This window comes from Sceloporus occidentalis, unplaced genomic scaffold (genome assembly GCF_023333645.1).
Source record: "Sceloporus occidentalis isolate IW3139 unplaced genomic scaffold, rSceOcc1.0.p SCAF_4, whole genome shotgun sequence".
Classification (NCBI taxonomy): Eukaryota; Metazoa; Chordata; class Lepidosauria; order Squamata; family Phrynosomatidae; genus Sceloporus; species Sceloporus occidentalis.
Window position 1 is genome coordinate 139,862,161 of NW_028316984.1, and position 17,827 is coordinate 139,879,987.

The following is a 17,827-nucleotide window of genomic DNA, read 5'->3' on the forward strand; positions in this document are numbered from 1 at the left end:
GCCACTGCTGAGATCAATGGTGATTATTCCCAAGTGAATACAGCAGCTTTAGCTCAGCTAGAAGTCTCTTCTGATGCAATTCCTTTTAAAATTTCTTTTCCATTATCTGCAAGGGCCAAGATATACCAGGGGCAACCCAGTGTATCCTGTCCCTGTCCCTGCCTCAATCTTTCCCTGTTACCTGTCCCTCCCTTCCAGTGCTGCAGTGGCTGTCTGCATGGGCATCCCACTGAGCTGCCCAGCACATCTAACTGCTGTTGTAGGTGACTTAAATCTGAGGTCAGAATGAAACATCCAGCAATGATCAGATGGCTGGGCACCTTGTTTTGATATCAGAACGAGAGCAACCTGTGGTGGCAGCAGACATGCTGGGCAGCTCAGTGGGATGCCTGTGTAGACAGCCATTGCAACATAGGAACAGAGGGCTTTGGATCTTCCTGGAATATCCAGAATAACTAGTAAATTTTGAAAATGAGATTAAAGCTGCTAAACCCTAGTTATGATGTGGAGTGTGCTAGACTAGACATTGCCCAGACTGCTTGCACCAGAACTGGGGTTTGGGACATGTATCATCCGATCAGGACAATGCCAGAACAGAGGGAAATGGGTCTTTGGGCCCATGCAGACAAGACCTTAGTTAATGGACAGTATAATACTGATAGCGATATTTTAAGCACAGAATTGTTAATTTGGGATTAGATCATCAATAATCTTTTAAATGCTATACTTCCTCACTGACTCCTATTATATCTCTTTCTTCCCTTTTTGTGTTAGACATAATATGCATCATAGGAACTGTAATAAGAATTTACTTCATAAGCCTACCACCATAGTTTCTACAAATGACTGTTTAAATATTCTATAAAATCTTACTTTTAAATGCACTCTGCTTAAAAACCTCACATGTTCTGAAATTCCTTGAAGTTGCTCAATATCTGATTTATGCAGAGTTTGGAAAATAACCTTTCAAAAGTAAGTTTTTAAGTACAGTATTTAAGTTTTTAAGTATTCCTTCCATTACCATAGGGGTACACATGCTGCAAGGTTAAGAGGGCACCTGGGAGTTAGCAGTAGTGATGTTTTAGGCAAATGGAAATCATTTCTGGACACTTGCTCTTTTGAGGAGTGGCAGTGTTCACAGGCCTAAACAGGCCCTTTCAGATTCTACTTTTTGTCAGAGATTCAATTGCATATATATTCAGGGTCTGGTCATAAAGGGGTATGGACACACAATTCCCAAACCCCACATTATTGAGTGCTAAAAAGTATTTTGTTCTTATATCTTGTTAGAAGATTGCAAAAGTAACCCATTGTGTTACTTGATAGTGTTCACAATTCATTTCGGATTTTTCTGGAATGTTCCTGGGACTATTAATGGCTTATAATTTGAAAATTTGAAAATGAAATAATTCAAAACATCTCCAAAATGTCTAAAAATAATTAGAAAAAGTAACTGAAAAAAGTATTCATTACAGCAAAAGAGGCATCATTCAAATTCATTCACAGGAAAGTCTTCTTAATGGATCTGTCTAGTAGCTCACTATCTTATCACAAGGGTTGGATGAGTCCCTCAAATACACACTCACCAATGAGTGAGGCTTGCAGAGTACACCATGATGTTACTTAATAACCTGAAGCCATGTATTTCATGCTGCTTATGTCTATATGGTACCTGGTACCCAAGGCCACTCTTCAGTGCTGCATAAGGTTATGCTGCATAAGGTTATTAAACCTGTTGCAAATTGAGAAGCTGACCTTGCAAGTATAGCATAAGCTCATAAACTGACTTTAGTTTAAAACAAGGGAAGAGACTAGCTGATAGCTTTTAAAAAGAAATGATCTGAAAAAGAAGGGATCCAAATCTCTTTGCTAATATTGACAACCCTCTCCATTTGCTATCATGCAATGGAGGAATAACATCTGCAGCAGGGAGTCTACCCAATCATGTAGCACTTCCATGAAATTTAGAGGGGTGATAGCTTCTACAAGAAGGTGAATCCCCACTGGGTCTAAATCCAAACTTCACATATTTTGTGAATATTGGTCAGAAACTTGCACAGTTCCTTGGAAATTTGCATTAAATCCCAAATTGGATTCATTGACCTGGAATCCAGTAGCTGTCACTGGATTTAAAACCCCGATCATACAGGTTGCATCTCCCTTATCCAAAATGCATGGGAAGAGAAGTATTTTAGATTTCAGGGTTCTGGGTTTTTAAAAAAATAATATTTGCATATACATAATGAGATATCTTGCAGATGGCACCCAAGTCTAAATATGACATTCATTGATGTTTTGTATAAACATATAAACATAGCCTTAAGGTAATTTTATAAATAATGTTTTGAATAATTTTGTACATGAAACAAAGTTTGTGTACATTAAACTATCAGAAAGCAAAGGTGTTACTATCTCTGCCACCCATACAGACAATTTTGGAATGTGGATATCAGAATTCTGGATAAGGGATACCCAACCTGTCTTATTTTATGTGCCTTCAAATTGACCTTGGCCTATGGAACCCCATCACAGGGTTTTCCCGGCAAGAGTTTTTCAGAGGGAGTTTGCCCTTGCCTTCCTCTGAAGCTGAGAAAGTATGACTTGCCCAATGTCATCCAGGGAGTTTTCATGGCTGAGAAGGTATTTGAACCCTGGTCTCCAAGAGTCCACCACTCAAACAACTACAGAACAAGGGCTCTTACTAGTGGCCCTACACTACACTGACTCCTACTACATCCTGATTCCGTAGATTCTAAATCATTTGTGAAATGATACAAGACTTCTGTTGCAGATATTCACCTTTCCAGTGCATGAGGAATGATGGAGCCAAGCAACAGGCATGAGACAAGACAGATGACAGAGCTGAGTGATGAGATTATGATAAAGAGGATGGGGGCAATGGGCACAGCACTTCTCTCCCATTCACTTGCGCTGACCTGGGGCCGATTTTAGGGCTTGGAGAGCGGAGCGTCCACACATTCCCAAACCCTACCGCACTGTCTGGGCACAATCTTGGTGTGCACCCGTTCAGATGGTACACAATGATGATGTATCTCATGCACCGTGCCCAAATGGCATGGCAGACAAGGGACGTCACTGCACCGCTCCAGAGTGCTAATGGCACCTCAGCAGCAGCAGAAAAAGTAGCCGTGTTTCATGGCTCCTTTTTCCAGGTGCATTGTTGTTGCGTCGTATGGTTGGCACAACCACAATCCGGGGGAGAAAGGGGCAGCCTCTGTCCGCCCCTTTTCCCTAGTCTGTACAGGCCCTCTATTGCAGGTGAGATTCAAATCCCTGAACAGAGTTTATGTCTACTTTTAAGTATTCCTGTGTAAGGCAGGGAACTACGCAAACAGGTAGTTGCTGCTGCATTCATGAGAATAAAAAGTCTAATGTCACAACCCTAAGTACATATTTGTAAGCAATCTCCCATGAACTCTGTGGATCTCGCATCTGAAAATGCATATGACTTCACTGCACATTTCTTAATGGAATTGCACAAACAAGTTGGCATACATTAACTAGATTGCTGGCAATATCGGTAAAATATGCTCTGCCTCCAGCTAGCTTGTACCATATTGTAGATAAATCAAATTACTGAAAGTGTATTGAAACCAGTTTTCACACACATTCCCTTGTTTGACTAATAAGGTATAAGCTAGCTGTGCTGAACAGCTGAAATAGTTTTTCATCAGTGACCTACATTATCAACAGGAATGCCTTTTGAGTCCACGTAAATATAACAGAATCATAATTTTTGTCACAATTTTCCATACTGTAAAACAATGACAAACTAATTTTGAACTATTATCAGGTTGGTAACTTAAATTAAGGGAGAAAGTACAATTGTCCAAATGTGATTTTAACAACCTATTTAAAAAAGCAGACTACATTTCCAAAACTTGAGCATTAACGTTTTGAAGTCTGAAAGAAGGTTCACAATGTTAAGAGTCTGCAGCCAAAATTAAGCATTCTGATTTTAATGGGAGAATTAATTTATTGGGAGACTGTGCTTAAATTCCTCCCATAAAATGAATGGACTTAAATGAACTTTGGCCAGATCATACTTGTTGATTTTGATTAATAACTGGAATTCTGACCTACATTTTCAAAGAATGAGTGAAAACTATGGTAAACAAAACTGAATTGTCTAAATTCAGTAATGACTCCAATTGTGATGTTACTATTTGGTTCTTGATCATAACAATTTCAATTGGTTATTTTAGTTGCAAGGAATGTGCAATTCATTTGCATGTGTAACTTTACATTCAATACAGCTCTAGGTAATTTACAGCCAAACTAGGCTCATCACAGTCATAATTCATCTGTCCACCCCATTCACATAGAAAACCCAAGGCAGGAATATCTTATCTGAACAACCTAAGGAGTGCATTAGAGAAAAGTGCTGAACCCTTCCCATGTACTGCTTTATATTCCTGCAGTTAATCATTTCAGATAGTATTCTCCTTTTCTCACATACTGGAGGAAAGCTAGTAATGGATCTATGGACTATGTCAGGCCTGCACAGCATAAAGCCTGTGGGCCACTTGTGGCCTGCTAAAGGATTTCAGGTGGCCCACAAGGACTTCAAGGCTCGTCTGCTGCCCAGCTTTCTCCCAGCAAAGAGCCAGACAAAGGAGGAGGAAGACAAGCTGAGGAGGAGAAAGAAGGACAAATGGGCACCCCACAAGCCTCCTTTTCAGCCCAGCTTTCTCCCAAGGAGAGGGCATGCTGAGGGAAAGGCAAACAGGTGCTTTCAAGCTTCTTCCGCAGGAGAACTAGGCAGCAGAGGAGGAGAATGGATGAAAGTTCGCACCTCAAGGCTCCTCTGACACTTGGCCTTCTCCTGAGGAAAGGGCCAGGCAGACAAGGATGATGATGAAATTGAAATTGATAATATTAATCATTATCAATTATCAATTAATTATTGAGATTAATTATTAATTAATTACTAATTAATTATTAAAATATTTTGCTCATTAATTATACTTTTACTTGGAAAATGAGCTGCTAAAACCCTCTCCGCAGCTTGAAGAAATTTAGCCTGTTTTAATTTTGGCCCCTACCTACTGCCAAGTTGTGTAGGTCTGGATTATGTGAAAGTGAGGTGGTTAAGGGGAAAGAGCTTGGTGTTCTTTACCCACATGGGCTGCCCACTCTGTCGCTGAGATCCTATATACTCTCCAGCATTGTGTAGAAATTCCACAGTTGAAATTGTGCTATGGCTCCTCACTCACCACAGCTGGAATTCACAGTTTTACAGTGATGGCCCCCCTGAACTGCTATTCCATGGCTGGTGGAGAGGGGAAAGGGTGGAAATAAGCTGTACCCCCTAGCCAAATGCAGATCATAGCATCTTCTGCTTAGATCTGCCAGACTCTCAGCAGATGATATCACTGATTTGCATCTGCCTGTGGGCCATAGCCAGACACTTCCCTAATGCCCATGGCTCTGAACTCTTCACCTGCCATGGAATGAATATTCAGGGGGGCTATGGCATTGAGTACTGGGGATGATGGCTTTGGGAATTACAGAAAGTGGAAGAGAATACTAACTGCTGCAATGACCAAAATAAGACACAAGGTAGACTTATGCTTGTGCATGCCACTAACAGTGTACATGCAAAATAACAACAACAACAATAATTCTAGTCCATCACACTGCCTGTTGTTTGGCCCTCAGATGAATTTTGTTTTGAAACAGAAATGTGGCTGCTACCCCCCAGCTGCAGTCAGGGCTAAAATATGTCTTTTAAAACATTCATATGTTGAGGATCTAGGGTTTGGGGTTTGTGTGTGTGTGTGTGTGTTTGTTTTTAAAAATCCATTTGCACTTCAGCCCAGTAAAAGAGTGTTTTTCTCTCTTTCACTTCTAATGTGACACATGAATATTTAAAGAATACTATGAATGAAACTTCAGGAATACAGAGTGGGAAGCATGGGGATTATTTTAGCTTCACGCTTCTGAGCGGGCATTGCTTGTAGAAGCAGGAAAATGGTTTTATAAGTCAGCGCTTCCTTCCTATAAAGAGAGGTCACCCAGAGTAATTTGCTTCAGGTTGAAAAGAGACCTTATGTGTCCAATTTTGGAGACCATTAAAACATAGGCCTATTCTTCTCTGCATTCATTACTACTACTCTAATCATCTGTATCTCACAGTCAAAGACATGGAATGAAACAAATGCCTGCTACTCCAAATACATGAGTTTGAGGTGACTGATCCTGAATCTCTGTGCCTCAGTTTCGATAATTTTGGCTCCTTATTCAGTCTGCTGGTATCACTATTTTGGAAAACAAACAACTCCCATCAAGATCAGTGTCTATGTATATGTCTAGTGTATATTTGTGTGTGTACATTTATATTTTAAAAGTGTTATTTCAGATTTCTGTTACTGGAGCTGGTGTTTGAACACATCAAAGGTTCATGTTTTACCAGCTCCTAGGGCAGGGCTGGAGATCCTCAGGCTCTATGGATGTGTCTAGCCCTCTGAGTCCCAATTTGGATCTCTGGGTTTCCCCAGATTCTCACACCCCATTTCCCATGACATCAGCATTTAGTGTTTTCCCAGCTTTTCAGTAGATCAGTACCTTCCAGAATTTCACAAATGAAAACCAGGACACATGTGTCCAAGGAATGTCAGAGTGTGTTCAAAATAAGGGGGAGATATTAATGAAGACAAACACACAAAGTAGGAGAGGCTGCATCAGTTTGCTTTTGCCTCAGTCTCCTGGGAAAGACAAGATTCTGCTGTTCCTCTCCTCTCTCCATTGCCACTTTTTCACACTCATTTTGCAAAAGCTGAAATAAGCTGAGGATAAAGTGGGCAGTAGGGGAAAGACAAACTGGGACATTTTGAAAGTAGCTGCAAAAGTAGAATGTCAGAAGTTTCATTGGGACTGTCCCTGCCAAATTGGGAGAATTGAAGGGTCTGTAGGTTTGTCTTCTACTGCTTCCTAAAATGTCAAAATGTCACTCCTAAGGCTGTCTTACTGGCATTAAGAGTTTTGGACTTAAGCATGATGGAACCCTGGAATGTAACCTCTGAAAATGATTTTGACCCTTGAGTAGAGAGACACTCCCTACTCTTTTCCTAAAAAGAATAATGCTAAGTTTCATAATTATATTGATGTCTGCATCATGCCCACTTTAAACTCTGCACCCACAGTCTCACATCTGGACTCTGAGCCAGGAATCCAGAAGGTGTTAGGGTCAGAATAACTTCATGGCAGAAGACTGAAGAGGAGAATGTCTGTACCAACTAACTGTGAATTTTTGTATGTGTGTGTGTGTATGCGGGGGGTAATGGGGAGAGGATTAGACCAAGTGGGTTATAGAAGTTGGGCAAGACTGGAGTTGGAAGTAAATGAAAATTTTCCTGTTGGTGTTGATAGAGAAGCAAAAGAAACCATGAACTATGGAAGATGCAAGGATAATTGATTTAGTGGAAATTCAGGAAGGAACTGTATTAGAGAGATGGAAATCTGGAGGCCACTGGATAATCTTTCCCCTACAATTTATATCTAGCACTTGACATGTTGAGGCATACCAGCTTTTGTCAGTAGCTGCTCCCAGATTTTGGAATGGGCTCTCTAGCTAGGCTAAGATGGCTCCCATTTTGTTCTCCCAACCCCAACAAGTGAAAAGTTTTCATTTTCAATGAGCTTTTAGGAGTTGGGTACAGTAGGCTTTTAATGATGTGTTGTTTTGTTGATACATTCTGTCTTCTGATGAATATTTAAATGGATTCAATTCTATAGATAATTTAAAATCATTTTAAAATAACTATTATAAATAAATAAATAAATAAATAAATAAATAAATAAATAAATATTTTATTTATATACCGCCCTTCTATAAAACCAGGGCGGTGTACAGCATTCATAAAATACATAAAATTGCCATATACATAAACAAAATACAGTACAAACATTTCAGCCAGCTTGCCACTGCTGACGTAAAGGGGAGGGAGAAGTTAGTCGGGGCTTGCATCAGGGAATGCTTGTTTAAATAAAAAGGTCTTCAGCCCCTTTTTGAACTGGGCCAGGGAGGTGGCCGAGCAGAGCTCAATGGGCAGGGAATTTCAAAGGGTAGGGGCCGAGATGGAGAAAGTCCTCTTAGAAGTAGAGGCTAGTCTGGCCCCTGGAACCCTCAATAGCTGCTGCCAGATGAGAGTGCGGGGCGGATTGTATGGGGAGAGGCGGTCCTCGAGGTATCCTGGGCCCAAGCCATTTAGGGCTTTATAGGTAATAACCAACACCTTGTATTGCGCCCGGAAGCGAATAGGCAGCCAGTGCAGATCTTTAAGCACGGGTGTTATATGACTGGCTCTGGGTATGCCAGTAACCAGTCTGGCTGCCATATTCTGCACTAATTGTAGCTTCCGGGTATGGTACAAGGGTTGCCCCATGTAGAGCGCGTTGCAGAAATCCAAACGAGAGGTTACCAGAGCATGTACTACCGTTTCAAGGTCCCTCCAGCCCAGGTAGGGACGCAGCTGGCGTATCAGCTGAAGCTGATAACAGGTGCTCCTGACCGTCGCATCCACCTGTGATGTAAGGTGGAGCGACGAATCAAGGAGCACCCCCAGACTGCGTACCGAGTCCTTCACAGGAAGAGTGATCCCGTTCAGGACAGGTGGAACCACCGCCATCCCCGGGCCAGGAGAACCTATCACGAGCACCTCCGTTTTCTCTGGATTCAGACTGAGTCGGTTTTCCCTCATCCAGCCCATTACCGACTCCAGACAGGCCACGAGAGGAGAGATGCCATCCCCGGTCACTGCATCAGTCGGAGACATAGAGAAGACTATTTGGGTGTCATCAGCGTACTGATAACCCCGCGCCCCATGTCTCCGGATGATCTCTCCCAGCGGTTTCATGTAAATGTTGAAAAGCATGGGAGACAGAATGGCTCCTTGAGGGACCCCAGATGTAAGGGCCCTCTTATCGGAGCACACGTCTCCCAGCTGCACCATCTGGAACCTCCCAGAGAGGTAGGATCGGAACCACTGGAGCGCAGTGCCCCCGATTCCCACCTCTGCTAGGCGCTCCAGAAGGATACCATGGTCTATGGTATCGAAAGCCGCTGAGATGTCCAAGAGCACCAACAGGGACACGCTTCCCCTGTCAATGCCCAGACGGAGATCATCGACCAAGGCGACCATGGCAGTCTCAACCCCGTAGTGTTTTTAATGATGTGTTTGTATGTTTTTAATGTGTATCGTTTTAATATTTTGTAATTTGCCTTGAGGCCCCGTATGGGGAATAATATGGGGTAAAAATGAAGTATATAACTTAAATGATACTGTGGCTGATAGGGGTTTCCATAGGGATGGAATTTAGGTGGAGCAGAAAGGAGGAGCAATTGGTTGCACAAAACTGTGTGAAGGTATAAGAAAAGAGTCTTGGCTTCAGCTTAATTGCTTTTAAGAGGATTCAGTACTCTCGTATATCTAATAGGTTGCTGTTGTTGGGTGCCTTCAGGCAATTTCTGATTTATGGTAGACCCTAAGGTAAACCTATCACAGGATTTGTTCAAGAAGCAATATGCTATTGCTGTCCTCTGGGGCCATGAGAGATTGGATTTCCTTGTTTGGGTGGGGTTTAAACCGTGGTCTCTGGAATCCTAGTCCAACTCTCAAAGCACTACACCACAATACATTACTATCACTGTACCAGGAAAGGAGGGATATATTAGAGGAAAAAAAGGTGCAAAAAAGGACAGTCAGAATGACTGAAGGTCTGGAGCAAGTGCTCAAGTTTAGAAAAGAAATGGTAAGCAGAGATATGAAAGAAGTGTATAAAATTATGCTTAGTGTGAAGAAAATAAATAGGCTTTTCTCTTTTCCTTCTGCTACAAGACCCTGATGTCATCCACCAAATCTAAATGGAAGGACACCCAGGACAAATAAAAAAGGCACATTTTTTGCACAGTGCATATTTAAATTGTGGAATTCACTGCTACAAGATATGGTTACGGCTGCCCATCTGTGCACCCTTTATTTTTTATTTTATATCCTGCCTTTCTCCTACCACAGGATTCAAGATGGTTTAAAAAGGGACTAAATAAATTTATGGAGATTAGGGTCATCAATGGTAATGAGTCAGGATGGCTACAAATCACTTCTATATCAGATGCAGAGTACAGGTCTGTAAATTAGTTGCCACAGAACATGAGCAGATTGCAAGGAACTCTTATCCCGCTGGTGGGTTTCCCCTAGGCAAGATGTTGGTTGGTATGAGAACAGAATGTTTGGTATGCTGGTTTTTTGTCTGATCCAACATAGTTTTAATGTTCTAGTTCTTATTAGTATGTTGTTTGGGTAGGAGAGCTACTTACAGCTGAATAATGCTATTCTATTAATGCTGATTTTGAGTTTTAGGCCTATTCATGTTCAAGGGGGAGCATGCATCAGCCCTGGCTCTAACTCAGGGGTGCAGCTATTATTTATTTATTTATTTATTTATTTATTTATTTATTTATTTATTCAGAGTATTTATACCCTGCACTTCAGCCACAAAAGCTCTCAGAGAGGTTTACAGATTGTGATTTTGACAATCTCTGCCCTCAGATTTACAATGTAAAAAACTAAGGTGGATGAATGAGACCATTGTCTTTCCAAATGAAAATTCTTTTCTCCAAAGTGAAAATTTCCATCAGTATCTAGCATTGCAATAACTTAAAATTTCAAATATTGAAAATACAGTTTAGACATTCAAAGAAAAGTGGCAGAAAAGAGTTCACACGGGAACGCAAACACATCAAATATAAGAGTTCTAGGTGTGAACTGTTTTCATTGTGTCACTCTCTGTAACCTTTGTAATTTGGGGGCTGAAGGAAAATTTAATGAGTGGGGGAATCATTCTTATTTGGAGTGGCAATGACTTCACTTTGTCACCCTGTAACTATACCCTTGTTCTAATCTCCTTGCTGCTGCTCTCAATTCATTCTCAGTCTTTGCACATTTACCATGACCATTTGAAGGCTAGTCATTATACTCCATCTAGTTGGAAACTTTGAAAAAAAAATACTCTGTCTATTTGGGAACTTTGTATAAGGATCATGAGGGCCAGATTTCTGGATCCAACACCTTTTGAAGCCATTTTCCCCTTGAGAATGCCTGAAGATGGTTCCTGTGTCACAAGAGAAAGATATAGAACTCCACCATATGGAGTAATGGAACTGAAACAGAAAGGGCAGACATGTGACACAGATTTCCCCAATCTAGCATCCTTCAGATGGGCTGAACTGCAACTTCCATCAGCCAGCATGGCTTCTGGGGAAGGCTGATCTAATACAACATTGCCTCAGTGGTGAAGTGTAGGACGTGGGCTGAATGACTTCACTACAGTATGCTTTCTCTTTTATGAAGGACTTCACTGTGCCTGCATGGTTTAAGTTGTAAGGACTTCCACGTGAGACTGAAATGTTGTCTGATGTACAAAAGTCAGGTGGAAAATGCCAGCTATGTTGATTGAGAGAGGTATGCTAGCTCAGAACTCAGCAGCTCAAAAAGGGGACATTTGGTAACTAAGGAACCATCATAGCAACGTAAGGGTGACTGGGCAAGGATTCCTGCATATTTTGTTTAGCTTGGCTCTTGGCAGAGACATTCTGAACGGCTGGCTACAAGCTTCACAGACAAAACGGAATTCAGCTGGAATGCAGACGTGCGCAGTGGCATGCTAGGGTTGTGATCCAGCTGCATCCCCTGCTGGAACTTTACATTCTGCTTTCTTTGTCTTCACTCTTTGTTATTTTCCTTGGAATGTCTGTTTGATCAGAAAATATAGTCTGCCCTCCTTATCCACGGATAGTTTATCCATGGATTCAAGCATCCATGGCTTGAAAATATTCAATATATATATATATATATATATATACATACACACACACACACACACACACTCCAAAAAGCAAACCTTGATTTTGCCATTTTATATACAGATCGCCATTTTGCTATCCAATTAATGGACTTGAACATCCACAGATTTTGGTATCCACGAGTGGTCCTAGAATCAAACCTTTCTGAGAGCCCACTGTACTTAAATATCAACCCTTTGAAATGGATGACCATTAATCTGTTCAATTATGTCCTAGATTCTGGTCCTGGATTCCCTCTGGGGCAACATAACCTATGAAGTACAATGGGAAATTTGGGGTTTAACTAATGAGGAGGGGTAGAATGAGGGCACTGCTGGTCGGATAAGAATTCTGCCCCCATCCATGAACTTTTCCTTCTGTCTCCAAATTGGAGACAGTAAGTCATTGAAAATTATTCATTCTTAGAACCCTTATATTTGCTGCATTCACATTCCCATGGTAACTTTGCCCACCTCTTTTCTTTCAATGACTAAACTGCATTTTAAATGAGCAACTGAAGTTTTAAATTGCTGTAAAGTTTTAACTTTCTGCAGTGTTTCCATACAGAAAAGAAATGGCCATTCATTGTTTGTTCCATACACTTGGACTGTACTTGAAAATGAAAATCATAGCTTGAAAACAAGAGCATTTACAATGACACAATAAATAACAAAACACTGTGGGCATTTGTTTCAACAAAATTTAGAAACTAAACTGTTAATTTTTAATACATGCATTATTAAAATGTTAGTTTTGTTTTAAAAACCAAATAAAAATGGTCTCAAATCATTCCAAATCCTTTATTAATCCCTAAAACTGTAAATCAAAAGAAGGTGAAATGTTAGTCATTGCATAACCTGTTAATAACACCCTCATTTAATTATCTAATTAATGATTTCTAAAATTACTGTTTTAATAAATTAGGAGCACTTAATAATGTTTAACTAATTATTATCAAACTTTGATGAAAACGATATTGTTCCAGGGGGAACTTGAGATTTTAGTGTGTGTGGCCCTGTAAAATCAAGCCATTTAAGTTACCTATGGTATGTTCAAAAAATCAAGCAAGAGACTAGCTATGCACACAAGTCATCGGATTGCACAGTAAGACTCTCCATGCTCTTGTATTCTTCTCTGCCTTGCTGGATTCCAAATGCCCACTCTGCTAATGTTGAATTTAATGTGATTTAAGGTGGAGTAATACTCCATCTAGTTGGGAACTTCGATACTAGATTCAGATTCCACCTACTATGAGTGGAAGAGCTCCAATCATAAATTCAACGCAGTTTTGGGACAATTCCTCACATTCCTGCATTATAGCTTACTCTATTCAGCAAAGTCCCACTACAGTTTCATTTTCAAGTGGCTGGAAGGTACTGATTTGCTTTGGTGATTTCACTTGCACTTACATCTGGATCCACCCCTTGGCAGCATCAAATGGAAGTAAGTTCATTGAAAGGGAATTTATTTTGAAGCAGGATTTGGGCCATTTGAATAAAAATTGAATTGAAGAAAAACTCATTCACATTTTGGCATGAGTTTACTGGTAGGTTTAACTTGTTTGGGTTCTGTGAAATTTAAACTGTAGGAATTATATATCAATATTAGCATGTGCAGAATTTATGCAAGTTGGTATTTACTTTTTAGTGGTATATATTCTCTGATCTGTCTATCAGTTAATCAGTTGTCATCTATCAGTTTAATTTAATTTATTAAATTCAATTCCTATCCTGTCTTTCTGCTACAAATGGGACCCATGGCAGCTAAGGTCAAGGCTTTTTAGTAATGCCTTAGTAGCCTTGATACCCTAAATTCTCTCAGGCAAGCTGCTTGAGCTTCCACCTAGTCAGGAGATAGAGAACCAACTCATTTCTCTGTCCCTTCCCAACATTAAATGCAAGCTCTATGGACACTTTAATGCTGGCTTGTCAAGTCTGACATGTGAAAAGAATGCAACCTGCATTTGCTGTAAGGGCTGATGAAGAAAGAGAAAATCTACACACAAGCTCTTAACTAATGTGACACTAGAACCATCAAGGGAATAACAAGCAAGCTAGCAAATCTAAATGCAATCTTTGAATAATCAGAAATGCTCAGTTCTCTGGAGGAACCTTCAAGAGATACTGACAGGAAGGTGACCAGAAAGGTGACACAATATGCCGGAAGGATTCGGCACCTTGCTGTGCTCCCCCAGCAATATTTTGGTTACCATCAATGTATGTAAGGGGGAAATATAGAGAATCTGTGAGAAACAGATTGAGACTGGGAAAACATCCAGAAGCTAAGCAGGTAAATATTACAACCCTTGCCTAAATTTAAGTATGATATATTTAACATACTCTTGGTTTTATGCATTGAAGGCCACAGTGAGAAGTATTTTTGCTGGTTATGCTTATTCTTGATTTTCACATCAATATACAAATTGTCAAAGCAGAAAGTGTTGACCTCAGGCAGTCTGTTCAGGTGTTACATGGAGTATGGTGTCATAGAATAAGATTACAAAAAGAGAAACACTGTGTAAAATGATAACAACTGAGATTATGGATCTGACTTTGAGGATTACGATGGCTGAAAGTCATACAGCCAATAATTCTGACATGACTTCAAAAACAAAATGCCTGAGAAGCAAACAATATAATCTAATTCAAATTAGTTAATACACTAAAAGCCTAGAGGGTAACAAAGACTGAACAATTTATGGGATGAAGTTATCTAAATAGGATCAAAAATTAATCCAAGGCAGGAGGCATGAAGAGCCTTGCATTTGGCCTCATTTCTCTACCATATAAATTGGTTGAGATGATCAGTGAAATGAATTTTAAAGCCAACACAAAAGGAAAAAGACAACTTATTTCTATGAGATTTCACCCCACCTCCCCACTATTACTATCATGCAGAATTTCCCAGATTATTTATCTGCTAGCCAGTCTCTCTGTTGGTATCAGAGCCCAGCTACGGCAAAAACTGTGTCAAGGAACAGGTTGTAGGAAGACAGGATTCTGTAGGAGGCTTGGAACTGGAACTATGAGCCAAGCCAGAAGGAAATGCAATTAATGGTTATTGTTGTTGCTGTTGTTGTTATGTAAGTAATTGCCACAGGGAAGCCCATACAACCAAGAGAGGTTCTCTAGGAAAACAAACAGACACTTATAAGTGAATATTGTTGGGATTCTGGCAGAAAGAGTAAACTTTCTCCACCCTGTAGGATTCTTCCATTACTTGGTAAAATTATTATTTTTTAAATAAACCTCCCCAAATCCTCCAAATACTATGGCCAATAGCCATGCTGTTTGGAGCAGTTTGGAAATTGCAGTCCAGATAAGTAACTTTTCCAAGCTTTGTTTTTCCTCAACAAGCCACAGCTGCTACAAATAATATGCACTGCATTTACACAATTAAATTACATCTAGTTTTTCCCTAAGAATGACTTTTAGGCAATACCACTCAGATAGCTTTTGTGAACTGCAAGACAATTGGCTCTACATATAGAAACTTCCCAGAAATTTTGAAGCACAGGAAGAAAAACCAATTACGGTCTTGAATGGAAGATCTATCTAGATATGAAACAGGCTGTGCCCTCCCTATTCTGCCAGCATACAAGCTCCTTATGATTTTTGTAGGATTCGTCTATTTGCCAAGTCTTTGGAGGGAGCTAGCTTGCTGTGCTCCTCAGTAAAGGATCTCAGGTTTGCTGCAATGGCAGAGAATATTTCAGTGTGTTTTGCCCATTGTGTACTTTGCAGAGGGCTCACAGTGGGGAAAGGTGCTCTGCATGGCTTCCATGTCAGTGGGATGATGACTCTGCTCTAGGTTTTAGCCTGAACTTCAAAGGAGCCATCAACGGTGCTGAAGCCTACATCCAGAATGGATTCAGCATTTCAGAGGTCTCCTTTAGAAAGCTCCAGATTTGCTATCTGAGATACATGGAGGCTACTAACCACCACTCTTGTATGTATGAACTTAGAAATGGATACATTGCATATTTCAACTTTATTTAACAACCAAACAGGAATTTGTAGGAAATTAAAGTTGAAGCTCATGAATGGCACTAATGCTTGACTCCCTTTACCCTCACAGTAGCTGCCCTCAGCAGAGTCTGGATGGAATAAAAAAACCTGGACAGCCCCCTCTCCTTGTTGTCTATAGTAATGCCACTGACATCCACAGTGTTGCTAAATTTTGCGATTTCATCTCTTTTGCTTCTTTCCAAACCCATCCATCCACTGCTAAGAGGGTCAGCTTAACCACCTGGCCTAGGACATGTTAGTATAACATCCTAATTTCTGGTCTTTACTCTACTCTTCTGCAGTCAGTTCAGAATTTTCCTGCTAAAAACATCTCTTTATGCGCTAAAGAAGACTCCCTCCCTTCTTTTTTTGGCTTTCTTTTTACTTTATTATATAGGACAATGTAAGCAGCAGTTTACAATGTTGGTTCTTTATTTACCTGTATTTTAGCTACTCTTTCATACCCCATTTAACCATGACTAAGTCCCATAGATATCAACAGGACTTTCTTCTGATTAGATTTATATAGAATTATATTGCAAAAATCCCAAATTACCCGATCCTGGTAGTCTCTCCTCTCTCTGTGTGTGGTGGCTACATAATTAAAATAGCAACAATAATCTCACATTAGTTGTGTTCAACCGATCCATGCTCTGCAACATCAGGTTTACAAGTCTATCTGTGCTTCATGTCTGTCATGCCAAGCAGAAACTAGTACACTTAAGGAGGAGGCAGACACTTTGTGGCCACATAATGGTAGATGCTTCCCCAGGCTAGTGCCACCATTTCCCTCATAACTTGGACTATAACTCCCATCTTTCACACTGGTTGTTGTGGCATGAAATGATGGAAGGTGCAGTCTGATGGATCTACAGCACATCAGCCTGGGGAAGGCTGAATAAAAATGATGTAAGGTGCAGTATGGATCATGAACCAGCCATAAAATGGTCATTGAAAATAACAAACCTTTACCAGTGCATTTTAGATGACAGCAAGACTTGAATTTTTCTTCTATTTTGATGGCTGACAACTCCCAGAATCCCTCAATGGCATTACCAATAGCTATGTTGGCTGGGGATTCTGGGATTTATAGTTCAAAATATAACATTATCAAGCTTTGGGCAGGAGCAAGCACTCATCTTCCCACTCCTAAGGCCTCTTGGAAGATTTGGGAGGAAAACATGGCTCACTGGAGAGAAGAGAAGGCGCTAATTTTCAACGGGATGTTTTTCTATATGAGATTCATGACTACAAGATATGGTGAGAACAGGAGGTGAAAGCATTCTGGTTGCACAGATAGGTCATTCCGTCTTTGACGGTTACTGCTGGAAACAACTCTTCATTGTCTCTGCAAAGGCATAGTAAAGCAACAACAAGTGACCTAGCTGACTTCCACCTCTTGCCAGAAGGAGAGCAATAGAAAATTGATTTTATTACAAGATAGGTGCAAAACAAACTGAGGGAGGTAGGACAGTTTGCAAGGGAATATAATTCTGAAGAGGAAAGAATTAAAGATGTATATATGGTAGAACCAATGAAAATGTCAATAGAGATGTAATGGGCAGTGTTGATGTGATTTCAGAAAATTGACATGGGGGGGGGGGGGGGAGACCAATATGTCATTTGTCAAGGTCCTAGCAGCAAGCCTTCAGTGAGAAGGATCAATGAGTAGGATGCATTGTAGAGAATAAGGACAAGGGAGGGATTAGAAAGATTGGAGATGGGATTTAGGGAGAGGCAATTATGAGTAAATACCTGAGAGTTTTTTACTTGGTGATTGCCTTAAATGTTTTAATTTTAAATGATTGTTACAGTAATTGCACTACATATATGGTTTTTACCTACTTGGTTTTACATTGAACCATAAGCCCACAGGATCAGGCAGAATAAAATGTTAATGTATTATTATGCTACAGAAACAAGCCAGCATTGCATAGTAGTTTGAGTTTGAGGCTTA

At 40.3% G+C, this 17,827-nt stretch overlaps 1 protein-coding gene across 8 annotated transcripts in view; it reads right to left on the minus strand.

Annotated features, from left to right (window-relative positions):
- Positions 1-17,827, minus strand: part of LOC149314712 (sodium/calcium exchanger 3) — a 273,963-nt gene that overhangs the window by 33,963 nt on the left and 222,173 nt on the right. The window lies entirely within an intron of this gene.